Source organism: Podarcis vaucheri, assembly GCF_965113315.1.
Source record: "Podarcis vaucheri genome assembly, chromosome: W".
Classification (NCBI taxonomy): Eukaryota; Metazoa; Chordata; class Lepidosauria; order Squamata; family Lacertidae; genus Podarcis; species Podarcis vaucheri.
This window is the reverse complement of record NC_138757.1, coordinates 8,671,659-8,685,085: the sequence shown is the minus strand read 5'-3', so window position 1 is coordinate 8,685,085 and position 13,427 is coordinate 8,671,659. Positions and strand designations below refer to the sequence as shown.

The following is a 13,427-nucleotide window of genomic DNA, read 5'->3' as shown; positions in this document are numbered from 1 at the left end:
TTGTACTGCCCAAAGTGACCCGCCGTCGGGTTGTCGTGGCACTGGTTCAGTTTTCTCGCGGTCTGCCAATATTCCAAGTTCTTGTGATCGGTGTGCACCTCCACTTGGTGTTGTGCACCTTCTAGGAAATGCCTCCATGTCTCCAAGGCCTCTTTTATAGCCAGCATCTCCCTTTCCCAAATGGTGTAGTTATGTTCCGAGGCGTTAAGCTTCCACGAGTGGAATGCACACGGCCGTAAGTCCCCGTGGCTGTCCTCCTGCAGCAGCACCGCTCCTACTGCCCTTTCAGAAGCATCCGTCTCCACTACCATCGGTCTGTACAGATCTGCGTGGTGCAGGTACTCCTCCACGGCAAATATCTCCTTGAGCCTCTCAAACGCGCACTGCGCCTCCTCCGTCCAGATGAACGGCTTCTTGCCCTTCAAGCAGTCAGTGAGGGGTGTGGTGAGTTGCGAGTAGTTAGGCATGAACTTCCTGTAGTAGTTAGCAAAGCCCAAGAACCTCTGCAAGTCCTTCTTGGTCTTAGGCTTCTGCCACTCCAACACCGCCTTCACCTTCGCCGGATCCATATGCACCCCCTCAGGAGACACGTGATACCCCAAAAATTCCACTTATGTCACTTGGAACTGGCACTTCTCCAACTTGGCGTAGAGTCTATGCGCCCTCAGCCATTGCAACACCTTCCTTACGTGTCGCACATGCTCTTCAGGACTTTTTGAGTATATCAAAAGATCATCAAGGTTCCTGTCTAGCAAGTCTGCCAAAACATGATTGATGAAGGCCTGGAAGGTGGCTGTGCCCGATTGCAACCCAAACGGCATCACTAAGTACTTAAAAGTCCCATATCTTGTATTAAAGGCCGTCTTCCACTCATCGCCTTCCCTCACCCGTATCAGGTTGTAGGCCCCCCTCAGGTCCAACTTGGTGAAAATTTTCGCTGATCTCAACCTCTCCAGCAGATCCCCAATACGTGGCAAGGGATGTCGGCTGGGAATCATGAGCTTGTTGGTCCTCCTATAGTCCACAACGAGCCTTTTTTCCGGGGTGTCCCTCTTGCTTTAGAAGAAAACTGGGGCTCCCCCTGGTGCCTTTGTTGGTTGGATAAAACCCCTTGCCAAATTCTTCTGCAATAACTCCCTCAGCTCGGCTAGCTCTGTCTCTGACATGGAATAGAGGCGGCTGGTGGGTATCTGGGCCCCTGGCACCAAGTCTATTTTGCAGTCATAAGGGCGGTGTGGGGGTAACTGGTCTGCCCCCTTCTCACAGAACACGTCTCTGAAGGCCTTATACTGCGGGGGTATGGAACTCTCTTCTCCCGTGAGTTTCCCTCCTACCTCCACCCCCTTTGCTCCCACTTCTCTAGGTACTTCAAGTCTCAAGCAGTTTGCTTGGCAAAAGGCTGACGCGAACGTTAAGGAGCGTTGGAACCAGGCCACGACAGGATCATGTTTTGTGAGCCACGTCATTCCTAGGACTATGGGGTGTGTCGCTAACTTAGTGATATGGAACCTCATTGTCTCCTTGTGCCCCACCACCTCCACCCCTAACGGTTGTGTGGCTTGAACCACCTCCCCCCCATTAAGGGTCTACCATCTATCGTCTGTACCTCGATTGGGGAGTCTAGTTGCTGTGTCCCAAGGTTGTGTTGCTTCGCAAAATCTGCATCGACAAAGTCTAGAGAAGCCCCCCGAATCCACCAACGCTTGCCCTTGCACCCTGCGACCATCTGGGAGTTGTAGCGTCATGGGCAGAGCTATCCCAGGAACGGCTGTTTCCATTTGAGGCCCCTCTACTGATTTGTCTCCCAGCCCCTGGCCTCTCTTAAGGGCTGGGATTGGCCGTTTCCCGACTGTTCTGCTTGGGGTTTGGGCTTTTCCTCCACCCTGGCCCCTGAAAGGAATCCCTCTGTCTTCCTATCCGGACACTGTTTAGCCAAATGCCCCTGCCTAGCACACACGAAGCAAGTGCGTGTCTCCCGATGCTGCTGACTCCCTTCCTTCCATACCTTCCTGGTTCTCTCCCCTTCCACCGATCCAATCTGCATCAGTACAACAGCTTCTCCCTGACTAGGTGTGCTACCAACTCCCTGTTCCGGAAGCCTGGGAGTGTAGGCCCTTACCTCCAAGGGTCCCCCTGCCCCCCTCTTCTCTAGCTTCCTCTGCTGTTGGCGTAGCCCTAACTGTAAGGACGCTTGAACTATCTCTTCCAATGACTGCATGGGTTGCATCTTCGCCATCTCATCCAGGATCGAAGGACTCAGCCCTGCACGATACATGGCTGCAAGGGGCCCTGTGTTCTGTCCCCAGCCCACCTTGTGCACTAGTGAATTGAAGGTAGTCCAGTAAGAGGCCACAGAGTGACCCCCTTGTCGCAAATTCAGTAGCTGCTGCTCTGCAGTGGCGTGTTCCAGTGGGCTCTTGAACATGGCATCCATCAGTCTCCAGAACTCCTGCAGGTTCCCTAGAGCACTGTGTTGGGTCTCCATAAGGGTGATAGCCCAGTCCTTAGCTGTTCCCCCCAGCCAACTGATCAGACATGCAACACGCTGCTTATCTGAGCTGAATTCAGCTGATCTCAAGTCCAAAATGTAGCCCCTGCTGGCTCTGAGGTTCCTTTCCTGTTCTGAAGTCAACCTTTGTTCCTGCAGTGCTCCTGCCAAAATGTCTAGTTGGCTTTTGAGCTGCCACGTGTAGCTCCTTAATTCTGTTATGGGGTCATTGGGCTCTCCTGCCCCCCCCCCAGCTGCTCCCCCAGCCGCACTTCCCACATCCGGTACTTGCCCATCCATCACGGTCTTTGATGTCCTCCAGCGTGAGAGATTAAGATGAGACTCGACAATCTGTAATGGCTTGGCTCTTCCACAGAAGCAAGACACCGGCAGTAATTATCTCAGGTTTATTGCTCAAACACATAAAGCACTCCGGAGCTCCTTCACTCCGTGTCTGACTCCAAGTTAGCAGTTGCCAAGTCTAAACTCCACCCCTTCCTCTTCTTCCAACAGTGGAAAAAACCCTTTCGCTTCCGCTCTTTTTCCCTCCTCTCACTGACCTTTTCGTGCCTTCGAGTCTTTGGGCTAGCTATTCCCGGCCTCTCCCCTTCTGTCTCTGAGCTAAGATTGGTGTTTAGGGCTTTGCTATCTTCTGCTTATCTGCTCTCTGAAACATTGCCACTGGGCTGCCCCTCCTCCCTCTCACATTCCAGTCCGCATTCCAGTGTCCTTATCTCCCTCGGCTTGCTTAGATTCCCAGCCTCTGTCAGCTCCGGAACGAAGCTGACATATATTATATTTCCATTCACTTCTGGATGTATATAGCTTTCTTCTGGCTTTTTTTACAATTTATTAAAATAGAGGTTTAAATTTTTCCCTATGTCTGTAATTCCCAATCACTGCTTATTCCACTCTTTTCATTTGTTTAATTTTTATTGTTGCAATTTTAAATTTTTCCCATAGGTGGCGTTGCAGCCCAGTTGTTCTGTAATTAGTTGTAAGTCCTTTCTTGACTGGCCACTAGTAGTCACTGTGTTTCTCTCTCCTCTTCTCTTCCTTTGTTCTGCTAGTTTGTTCTTCAAACTTGCTCTTGGGCATCTTTTCCTGGTTGTGTTTGCTGGAACTTCCGCTATGGCAGCAGCTCATTATGCTGACTCATTCACTCTTCCACACAAAGCCTGGCAGTCTCCTGCCTTGAAGTCTCCTCGTGGTAAGGCTTTACTTAACCCAGGATTTTATGCCTTAATTAAAAGGTTTTTGTTTGAGGCTGTAGCTTTCAGGGGAGTACGGGAGATCGATTGAGTTTATTTTACTGGTTGCTGAAACTTTGGTGTGCTACTCAAGTCTTTCAGGGACCCCTCGTGAAGCAATGTGACAGATACTACATGCGTTGTGGGGAGTGAACCCCTCACAGCTTTCAAAGTTTTCACTGTGTTTTTGAAACTTTTACGCTGCCCCCCTTTATTCTGCTGCATCTCACTGCATTATTTCAGTTGTATATTAACTTCAGGGGGAGCCCCCTCTTTGTTGTCAGTTTTAAATTAATGGAGAGTTCAGTGCTGACTTGCCAGGTTTTGAGGCGATAGCATCAGAGAGTGGTTCTGCCCATTTGCGCTGAGGTTCTCCCCTGTGCCGTCTCCACTGGTAAATGTTTTAAATAGCAAAGGAGCGGAAACTTGGGAAACCCCTTGATGTGCCGCTTTGGGCTCTGCCCTCAGGATCCCCACCTGAGGTCGGGGTAACTTACGCCTCTCCTTCCCTGTGGTCTCTGTCCGGCGTTGGGCATGCCTCGAGTTGCCAGGAACGCAGTTCCTCACCCGGTCACTGAGCACGCTGCTCCGGAAGCCCATTCTGGCCCTTTTTGTATTACTTCTTCATTCTTTAGGAGATTCTCATTTAATCTCCACCTGAACACTGACTTTTCTTCACCCTTTAGGAGCATTTTGATTGGGTTGTGGTCGGACAGGATGATTTTCTATTTTTTTAATTCTTGTTGTGAGCTCCTTTGATAACCAAATCATATATATTCTGGAATTAACCTTTTTGGCATGGGAATAATAGGTAAACTCGTGCTTAGTGGAGGTCCTGTGTCTCCATCCATTTATTAAATCCATAGATTGAACCATTTTTAAAAATGTCTTAGGGAATTTCCCCTCTTTAGATATACCTTGCTTGACCGCTTTGTCGCGTTCTAATGAAATTACACCATTGAAATCTCCCAATAGTATTAGTTTGCCCTTATACACCTTGAAAAGTTTCATTTCTGGGATCCAATTTAGGGTTCCCATATATCACAACCCCTCTTTTTAAAAACATTATTGGAAGCAATAAACACTATTCCAACTCTTCGTTTATTAATAATCTGTTTCCTTTTTATGTGTTTCTTGCAAACACACTACATCCAACTTCTGCTTCAATAACTTTGTTTCTTTTTGACTTTACATTCCAAACATTTACATTCCAAGATAAAAATCTTAGTTCGTTCATTTTCGCTTTATATCATCTACTTTTGTTCTTGTTCGTCCTCAACCTCTCCCAGTGCTTTCCAATACTGGTGGTACCTTGGTTTACAAACTTAATCCATTCCAGAAGTCCATTCTTAAACCAAAGTGTTCTTAAACCAAGGTGCACTTTCCCATAGAAAGTAATGCCTACCTCTGGATTAATCCAGAGGTAGGCAACCTAAGGCCCGGGGGCCGGATGCGGCCCAATCGCCTTCTCAACCCAGCCCACAAACGGTCTGGGAATCAGTGTGTTTTTACATGAGTAGAATGTGTCCTTTTATTCAAAATGCATCTCTGGGTTATTTGTGGGGCATAGGAATTCGGTCATTTCCCCCCCAAAAAATATAGTCCGGTCCACTACATGGTCTGAGGGACAGTGGACCAGCCCACAGCTGAAAAAGGTTGCTGACCCCTGGATTAATCTGTTCCAGACTTTTAAAAACAACCCCTAAAACAGCCATTTAACATGAATTTTACTATCTAACAAGACCATTGATCCATAAAATGAAAGCAATAATCAGTGTTCTGTACTATAAAATAAATAAAACAGCATTGTAGATGATAAAAATTAAAATTAAAAAAAAATCTTACCTGCACTGATAGTCATTGTTTGGATGGGGGGCTTTAATCCATTTCTGCAGTCACATCAATCAATCAATCAGTAGCTGAACTGGGATTCACACAGACTCCCCCCCATGCTGCTGCGGGAAATGCTCCCTAGAGTGCGCGCTTCGCACAGCGGCATGGGGGGAATTGCGCACCCACAAACCAGCTGGTTTGCGGGCACACAGCGGCACGGGGGGAGTTGCGCACCTGCAAACCAACTGGTTTGCGGGCACGCAGCTTCCCTCCCTCCCTGCTGTGGGAAACGCCGTGACAACCCCCTTTTCCACTGCTGGACAACGGAAGTGTGACACTCAAAACAGAAGTGCACCCCCGAACAGATTACATTCAGATGGGCGGGGTATAAATAAATTAATAATAATAATAATAATAATAATAATAATAATAATATTCAGATTCCAAAAAAGTTCGCTAACCGGAACACCTTCTTCCGGTTTTGAAGTGTTTATGTTCTAAATAGTTTGTGAACTAGGCTGTTCGTAGACCAAGGGTACCACTGTATCTTCTCCAAAACTCTTCTGCCTTTACAGGTTTGGTAATACTATGTCTCTTCCCTTTATATGAGAAGGTCAACCCCTCCAGAAACTCCCACCTAAATGGAATTGTGTTCCTCTTTAGTGTCTCAGTAACTTGTAATTTCTTCTCTTAATTCAGTAATCTGGAAGGAATTTCCTTAAATTTATTTTCTGATAGTGGCCTTGTAACACTTTGTCTTTCATTGTTTTGGAACCTGAGAGTTTTTTAGATTTTGTGAAAGTTGATTTTACTCGATAGACTGTGTCTATCACCTTGACCATATCCTCCTCCTGTAATTCTGTTAGTATTGCCAGTTGCTTTGCTATCTTTTTCCAAATCTCTTTCCTGTTCTTCCGGAACCCCTCTAAAACGTAACAAACGTTCTTTCTGATATAATTCTAAGATAGCTATTTGAGCTGCAAGAATCTCTTGTTGGACTTTATTTGACATTATTTCCTCTTTAATCTTTTCTTGTTCTTTTTTTGAATTATTTATTTTCTCCTAATAATTTTTTCATTGAATCCTCTATCTGTGATATTTTAGCTGCTAAATCTTTCACTGTCACTCCTAAGCCTGCTGTTGTTTTAGATATCGTACTTACTTGAATGTAATACACACCTTTTTTTGCCAAATTACATCGTGAAAATTAGGGTCTGCATTAGATTTGAGGGTGCATTAGAGCCGCGTAAATACGGTACTTTACCTCAGCCCATCTGAAACTGTGGGAACCACTGCCAGATAGCACAAACTGCGGCTTCTCAGGCCGTCGCCTGCTTCATTCAAGTGGTCCACACAGTGTCTGTGGATTTATGTAGGCATTTGTTCATACCCCATGCTTCCAAGAACCAAGGGTTTCACAAACTACTACCGTAAGTTTATACCCAGATACTCGGGGCTGACTGCTCCACTCACGGATTGTTTAAGGGGCAAGAGACCGTTCTGATGGACAGAAGAGGCCCAGAGAACATTCAAGAGACTCCAGGCCATGTTTGTCTCAGAGGAGTACGTAGCACATTCTGACTCGCACAAGCCAATGATAGAGACCAATGCGTCCGATAGGGCACTAGGAACAGTTCTGTTGCAAGAGGATGAGAATGGGGACCTGAGACCTTTCATTCGTGCAAGCTGAATCCATCAGAGCAGAAATACACCATTTGGGAACGAGAAGTGCTTGCTATTTGGGATGCTCTGGAGGTGTGGTGCCACTTCCTAGAGGGGGCACAGCACCAAGTGGAAGTGCGCACCGACCACAAGACTGTCACAACTAAAATGGCTGCTGTTTCTTTAATGCGAATAAAGCTGTGTCAGCATGAGTCAGCAGCCTGCACCAAGTTGTATATATAGAGTGAGAAATGTTCGTTTGGTTGCTGAGGTTGAGTGGGGTTGGTGAAAGCTGGTAGTGTTGGTTTGTACAGTTGGTCAGTCGCTTTTGCACAAAGACTTTTAAGAATAAAACTCTGCAAGGATATTCTTCTGGACTCTTTTATGCCGACGAGGGTCTGAGGACCAGGCTGAGGAGACAAAGGGAGGTCAGAACCCTTTCTTTCTTTCTTTTTTGCTTTTTAGAAACACTGACAGGTTATGGGCCCAGTGTTTCTGAGCATGTGCAGAGTGCAAAATGACTGAAAGCATCTCAGCAGGGAGCTGGTGAGTCCTGGTGGTTTATGGAGCCAGTGGCTGTGCATTGGAGCAGTTGGTGGCAAGCTGTAACTGTCTGCAGTGACGCTGGAGTGGCTAGGATCTGAGGATCAGCAAAGCACTCAACATCGGCTACTGGAACAGTTTGAACTGCTAGAGGACCACAGTAGGCGACTCACAGAGCGGCTACACCAGTTGCAGAGCCAGGCAGGGCCTGAGGGTCAACAGAGGCAGCAGCTAGAAGCCAGTGAGTGCCAGCCAGGACTGTCCAGTCGGACCCTAAAGAGAGAGTCAGGAGAGATTGCTGGAGGCCCCACAGAAGGGGCTCAGCAAGCACCAGCAGAGATGGCAGATTTCCAGTCTTCCCAAGTTGTAAATATTGGGGGAGGCATCCCTTTTGAACTTCTCTCAGAAAGCAACTGGCTAAGTTGGTCAATTAAAATGCAGCAGTTGTTAAGGAGAGATGGACTGTGGGACTGTAATGAAACTGAGGTTTTGAGACGGGACTCTGCTGAGAAAAAACGGCTAGATGAAAGGGCTCGTGCCCAAATTATGCTGTTTTTGAGCAACTCTCAATTATTGCATGTAGCAAATGCCAGCACATCATTTGAGTGCTGGAATTTATTAAGGGCAATGCATGTCAGAGAAACTGCTGGAACTATAATTTCTCTGACCAGAAGGCTGTTCAGGACTGTTATGAAAGAAGGTGAGAGTTTGGCAACTCATCTTCAAACGCTGAAATCTCTGTTTCTTCAACTACAGCAGAGAGGTAAGCGTTATTGTCACGGATCTGCCCAGCTCGAGGGGCAAGACGGCCGTGCTGGTGGTGGTGGACTTGTTCTCCAAGATGGCACATTTCATTCCGTGTGCTAAGGTGGCCACGGCGGAACAAACCGCCAAACTGTTCATAGACCACGTGTTCAAGGTTCACGGTCTGCCGCGGTCTATTCTGTCCGACCGAGGGCGACAGTTCATCTCGAATTTCTGGCAGAAGCTGATGGGCTTCCTGAACGTCAAGATCAACCTGGCGTCGGCTAGACACCCGCAGACCAACGGGCAAGCGGAGCGGGTCAATGCCATCATGCAGCAGTACCTGAGATGTTATGCGAATCAACAGCCTGCGACGTGGGTGGATTACCTGCCCCTCGCCGAGTTCGCCTACAACAACACGAAGCACGTGTCCACGGGGGTCACGCCGTTCTTCGCCAACAACGGGAGGCACCCCAGAACCTTCCCGGGACTGGAAAGAATGGGGGAGGGGGAGCCGCAGACAGCAGATGCGTTCGCGTCAGAGTTGCAGGAGGTCCACGATCAGCTGCGGCGGCACCTGGAGCTGGCCAAACACGCATACAAGGTACAAGCGGACAAACACAGAAGGGTTGGCGAAGAGATCCATGTGGGAGACTGGGTCTGGTTAGCAGCCCACGCAGTGCCGGCCAGGTCGTTGGCGAAGAAGAAACTAGGGCATAAGCAACTGGGGCCCTACCAAGTCGAAGAGCAGGTCAACCCGGTGGCTTTCAGGCTGGCGCTTCCGGAGGGTTCCAGGATGCATCCGGTGTTCCACAGATCGGTGCTCACTCCCTACAAGGCACCTCACAGATTTCAGGAACCAGGCACGGCACCAAGTCCACTCCGAGAGAGAACCGAGCAAGGGGGAGTGGCACAGGAGGAGCGCATCAACGAAGTCACAGATATTTTGGACTCTAGATGGGGGGAAGAGGGGGTAGAATACTTTCTCGCCAAGGAGGGCACCCCGGCCAGTGCCAACAGCTGGGTGCCAGGCTACGCTCTAGACGAACCTCTACTCAAAGAAGAGTTTCATGCCCTCTTCCCACACAGGCCCATGCCAGCAGACTTTTTCGACGACTGGCTTTTCACGCCCACGCTTTCAGCCAGCACGTTCCGGGGGTTCGACTCGGACGAGGAACCGACACGCGACGCACGTTCCCCGGAGGGGTCACCCTCGGGATCTGCCTCAGAACCTTCGTATTGGTGGGACGATAGACCAGAGGAGCAGTGGCGCAGGAAGTGGCTGGAGGGTCCAGGCCGAGCAACGCCCCCAGGAGGAAGCGAGGGAGAGACGGACATGGACGTATTCGGGGACGACCCGGGTTTCGAGCACGGCGGCACAGAGATGGAAGCGGAAGTGACCGTCGTCGACGAGAGCAGGGAGGAAGAACCGGAAGACTTCAGATGGAGGCCCGCCACGGGAAGCGAACTGTATCCGACATTCGTCCCCATGACACGGCAGCACCCAGCTCCCGCACTGGAAGGAGGGGAGGGGGGAAGAGGGGGCTTCGAGGGGGGGATGGATGTCAGGGGTTCAGGAGCAGAGGCAAGGGCAAGGGAGGAAACAGAGAGCGAGGGGGAGGAGGCAGAAGAAAGGATGAGTGATGACGACGACCCGAGATCTCCGAGTCTTTCCAGTGAATCGGAAGATTCACAGAAAGGAGCACCAGTGGCCAGGGCAAGGGGGGAGCCTAGGGGGACACCCCAGGAGGAAAGGGCCAGAGGGAGCTCAGAGGGGAGCAGTTGGAAATCGGGACCAGCGTCACCAACAGAGAGCAGGGGAGAGGAAGGGAGTCAGGTATCAAGCGCTGGCAGCTCACAACAGGAGGGAGGGCACGAGTCAGGAGTGGCCACACCTCCATCAGGGTGCGAAGAAACGGTCAGACGGAAAGTGGAAGGTTGGGCGCGCGCGCCAAGTTCAAATGCACAGGAAGGTGGCGCAGTAAGCAGCCCGGAAAGGGAGCCAGGTCCTAAAGCCCGGCGCAAGGAGACAGAAGGGTCCGGGGGGTCAGCGTCAGAAGAGTCCCGGAAGGAAGAGACCCCGGGGGGCAGAGGGACCCAGAGAAGAACAGTCAGGCGGAAAAGGTGGAGTAAGGCTAGGATATTAAGTTGGTGTACAGGAGGCGGGGACCCAGACAGAGCTTCGCCGATCTAACCATAAGACGTAGAGTTGCACACAGCAGCTTGAGAATGGGAACTGTAACTCAATAAAGACTTTTACTAAATGATCGCTGGCTAGCGTGATCCTCTGTGAGCTAGGATCGGGGAGCAACTCTGACAGTTATGATGAGACTGACCAAACCTACATTATCCTTTCAAGTTTGCCTGAAAGCTGGTTGCCTGTGATTAACAGCATGGAGAGTATGTGTCCCCGAGATCTGACCCTTGAGTATGTGGTTGGAAGATTGACCGAAGAAGCAGAAAGAAGGTCAGATAGACAGGCTGAACTCCAAGAACGGAGGAGTTACAGCTGAGGGGGCCAGCAGCAGAATCTGCCAATGGAACAATGCCAAGGTTTGGACTTGGCCATGGCAGTGAAGAGGTGCTATAGATGCAACCAACCCGGGCATCTCCAGCGTCAATGCAGGACAAGACTTCCAGGAGACAACATGGAGCAAAGACAGCAATTGACGCAGAAACGTAAGCAGAAGGGGTTCTCTTCAGGGGTTCTCTGCATTTTCTCAGGAGGAGAGGAAGATACCTCGAGGAACATGGTTGCTGGACTCTGGGAGCAGTAGGATTATCTGCAATAGTCGGGAGGACTTTAAAACCCTGGGGAAGCCAGCCGATGGAAAAGACTCAATCTATCTTGCTGATGGTCGTAGAAGCAAGATTGATGGCCAGGGAACATGTTTCCTGCAGTGCTTGAACACTACTCTACCAGAGACTCTGTTTGTCAGCAGTTTGGACTATTGTTTACTGTCTGTAAGCTGTTTGATTAAAGCAGGGTATAGTGTTAAGTTCACGCAGGATGGCTGTCTGATAAAGAATGGAACTCAGGTATGTGGCCATGCAAAGATGGAGAATGGGTTATATGTAATGCAGGACAAGCCTGTTAAGGTAGCCCAGGTGGTTCAGGATAATTTGCCAATTCATAAGGTGTGTGTACATGAACTGCACAGGAAACTGGGTCACGCCAATTTCCGTGTGCTTTCAGAGATGCAAAAGGTGTGCAAGAACCTAAATGTAAATAGCTATTACTGTTTCCTAGATTGCAATGTATGTAAAATGGCCAAATCTAAGAGGAAGCCTGTGGCTTCTAAAAGTGATAGAGTATCCCATTTTCATAATATTATCTCTTAAGGCATTACATGCCGTAAATTTCATACCTGTGGTCCATAACTGTTCCCAGCCAGCAAACATAATATTATGTCCAATGTCCTGTGCCCATTTAATCATAGCAGATTTAACCGTCTCGTCTTGAGTATTCCATTTTAACAGCAAGTTATACATTCTTGAAAGTATCTTAGTTTTAGGATCTAACAGTTCTGTTTCCAACTTTGATTTTTCCACCTGGAAGCCAATTTTTTAATCAAAATTGTAAACCTCTCTTATTTGATAATAATGAAGCCAATCTCGCACTCTGTCTTTTAATTTCTCAAAACTCTGCAATTTCAATTTGTCTCCTTCTTGCTCCAAAATCTCCCAATATTTTGGCCACCTGGCCTCCATATTGAGTTTTTTTTGAGCTTTTGCCTCCATCGGTGACAACCACCTCGGGGTTTTATTTTCAAGTAAGTCTTTATATCATGTCCAGACATTAAACAGTGCTTTCCTGACAATATGATTTTTAAATGCCTTATGAGCTTTAACCTTGTCGTACCACAAGTATGCATGCCATCCAAAAATATTATTAAAACCTTCTAGGCCCAAAATGTCTGTGTTCTCAAGAAGCAGCCAGTCCTTCAACCAGCAGAAAGCTGCTGATTCATAATAGAGTTTAAGGTCTGGCAGGGCAAATCCCCCTCTTTCTTTAGCATCAGTTAATATTTTAAACTTTATTCTGGGTTTCTTGCCCTGCCAGACGAATTTAGAAATGTCACTCTGCCATTTCTTGAAACAGTCCATCTTGTCTATTATTTGTAACGATTGAAACAGAAATAACATTCTTGGTAATACATTCATCTTAATAACTGCAATTCGACCCAACAAGGAAAGCTTCAAATTTGACCATATTTCTAGATCCCTTTTAACGTCTGACCAACACTTTTCATAATTGTCCTTAAATAAGTTCCCATTTTTAGCTGTCATATTGATCCCCAGGTATTTCACCTTCTTGACCACTGTTAAACCTGTCTCATTCTGAAACCTCTCTCTTTCGTTCATTGTTAAGTTTCTCTCAAGCACTTTAGTTTTTAGCTTATTCAACTTAAATCCTGCCACCTGACCAAACTCTTGGATCAATTCTAATACTCTTTTGGTACTAGATTCTGGCTCCTGTAATGTCAAAACTAAATCATCTGCAAAAGCTTTCAGTTTGTATTGTTTAGCTCCGACCATTATACCTTTAATCAGATGGTCCCTCCTAATCATGTTTAACAGAACCTCCAGGACGGAGATAAAAAGTAAAGGGGAAATTGGGCAGCCTTGTCGTGTCCCTTTCTCTATCTTAAATTCCTCTGTTACCACATTGTTAACTATTAATTTAGCTTTTTGCTCTGAATAAATTGCACTTATACCATTTTCGAACCCTTGACCAACCCCCACCCCCTGAAGGTTTTTCTTCATAAAACTCCAAGAAATATTATCAAAGGCTTTCTCGGCATCCACAAAAATTAAAACTGCTTTTGTGTTGATTTCCTCTTGCAACTTCTCCAATATGTTAATTATATTCCTCGTGTTGTCAGACAAATGTCTGCCTGGGAGAA

General features: G+C 47.8%; 1 protein-coding gene across 2 annotated transcripts in view; it reads left to right on the top strand.

The window, feature by feature from the left end:
• Positions 1-13,427, top strand: part of LOC309523301 (cullin-4B) — a 236,591-nt gene that overhangs the window by 115,043 nt on the left and 108,121 nt on the right. The gene's annotated exons all lie outside the window — the stretch shown is intronic.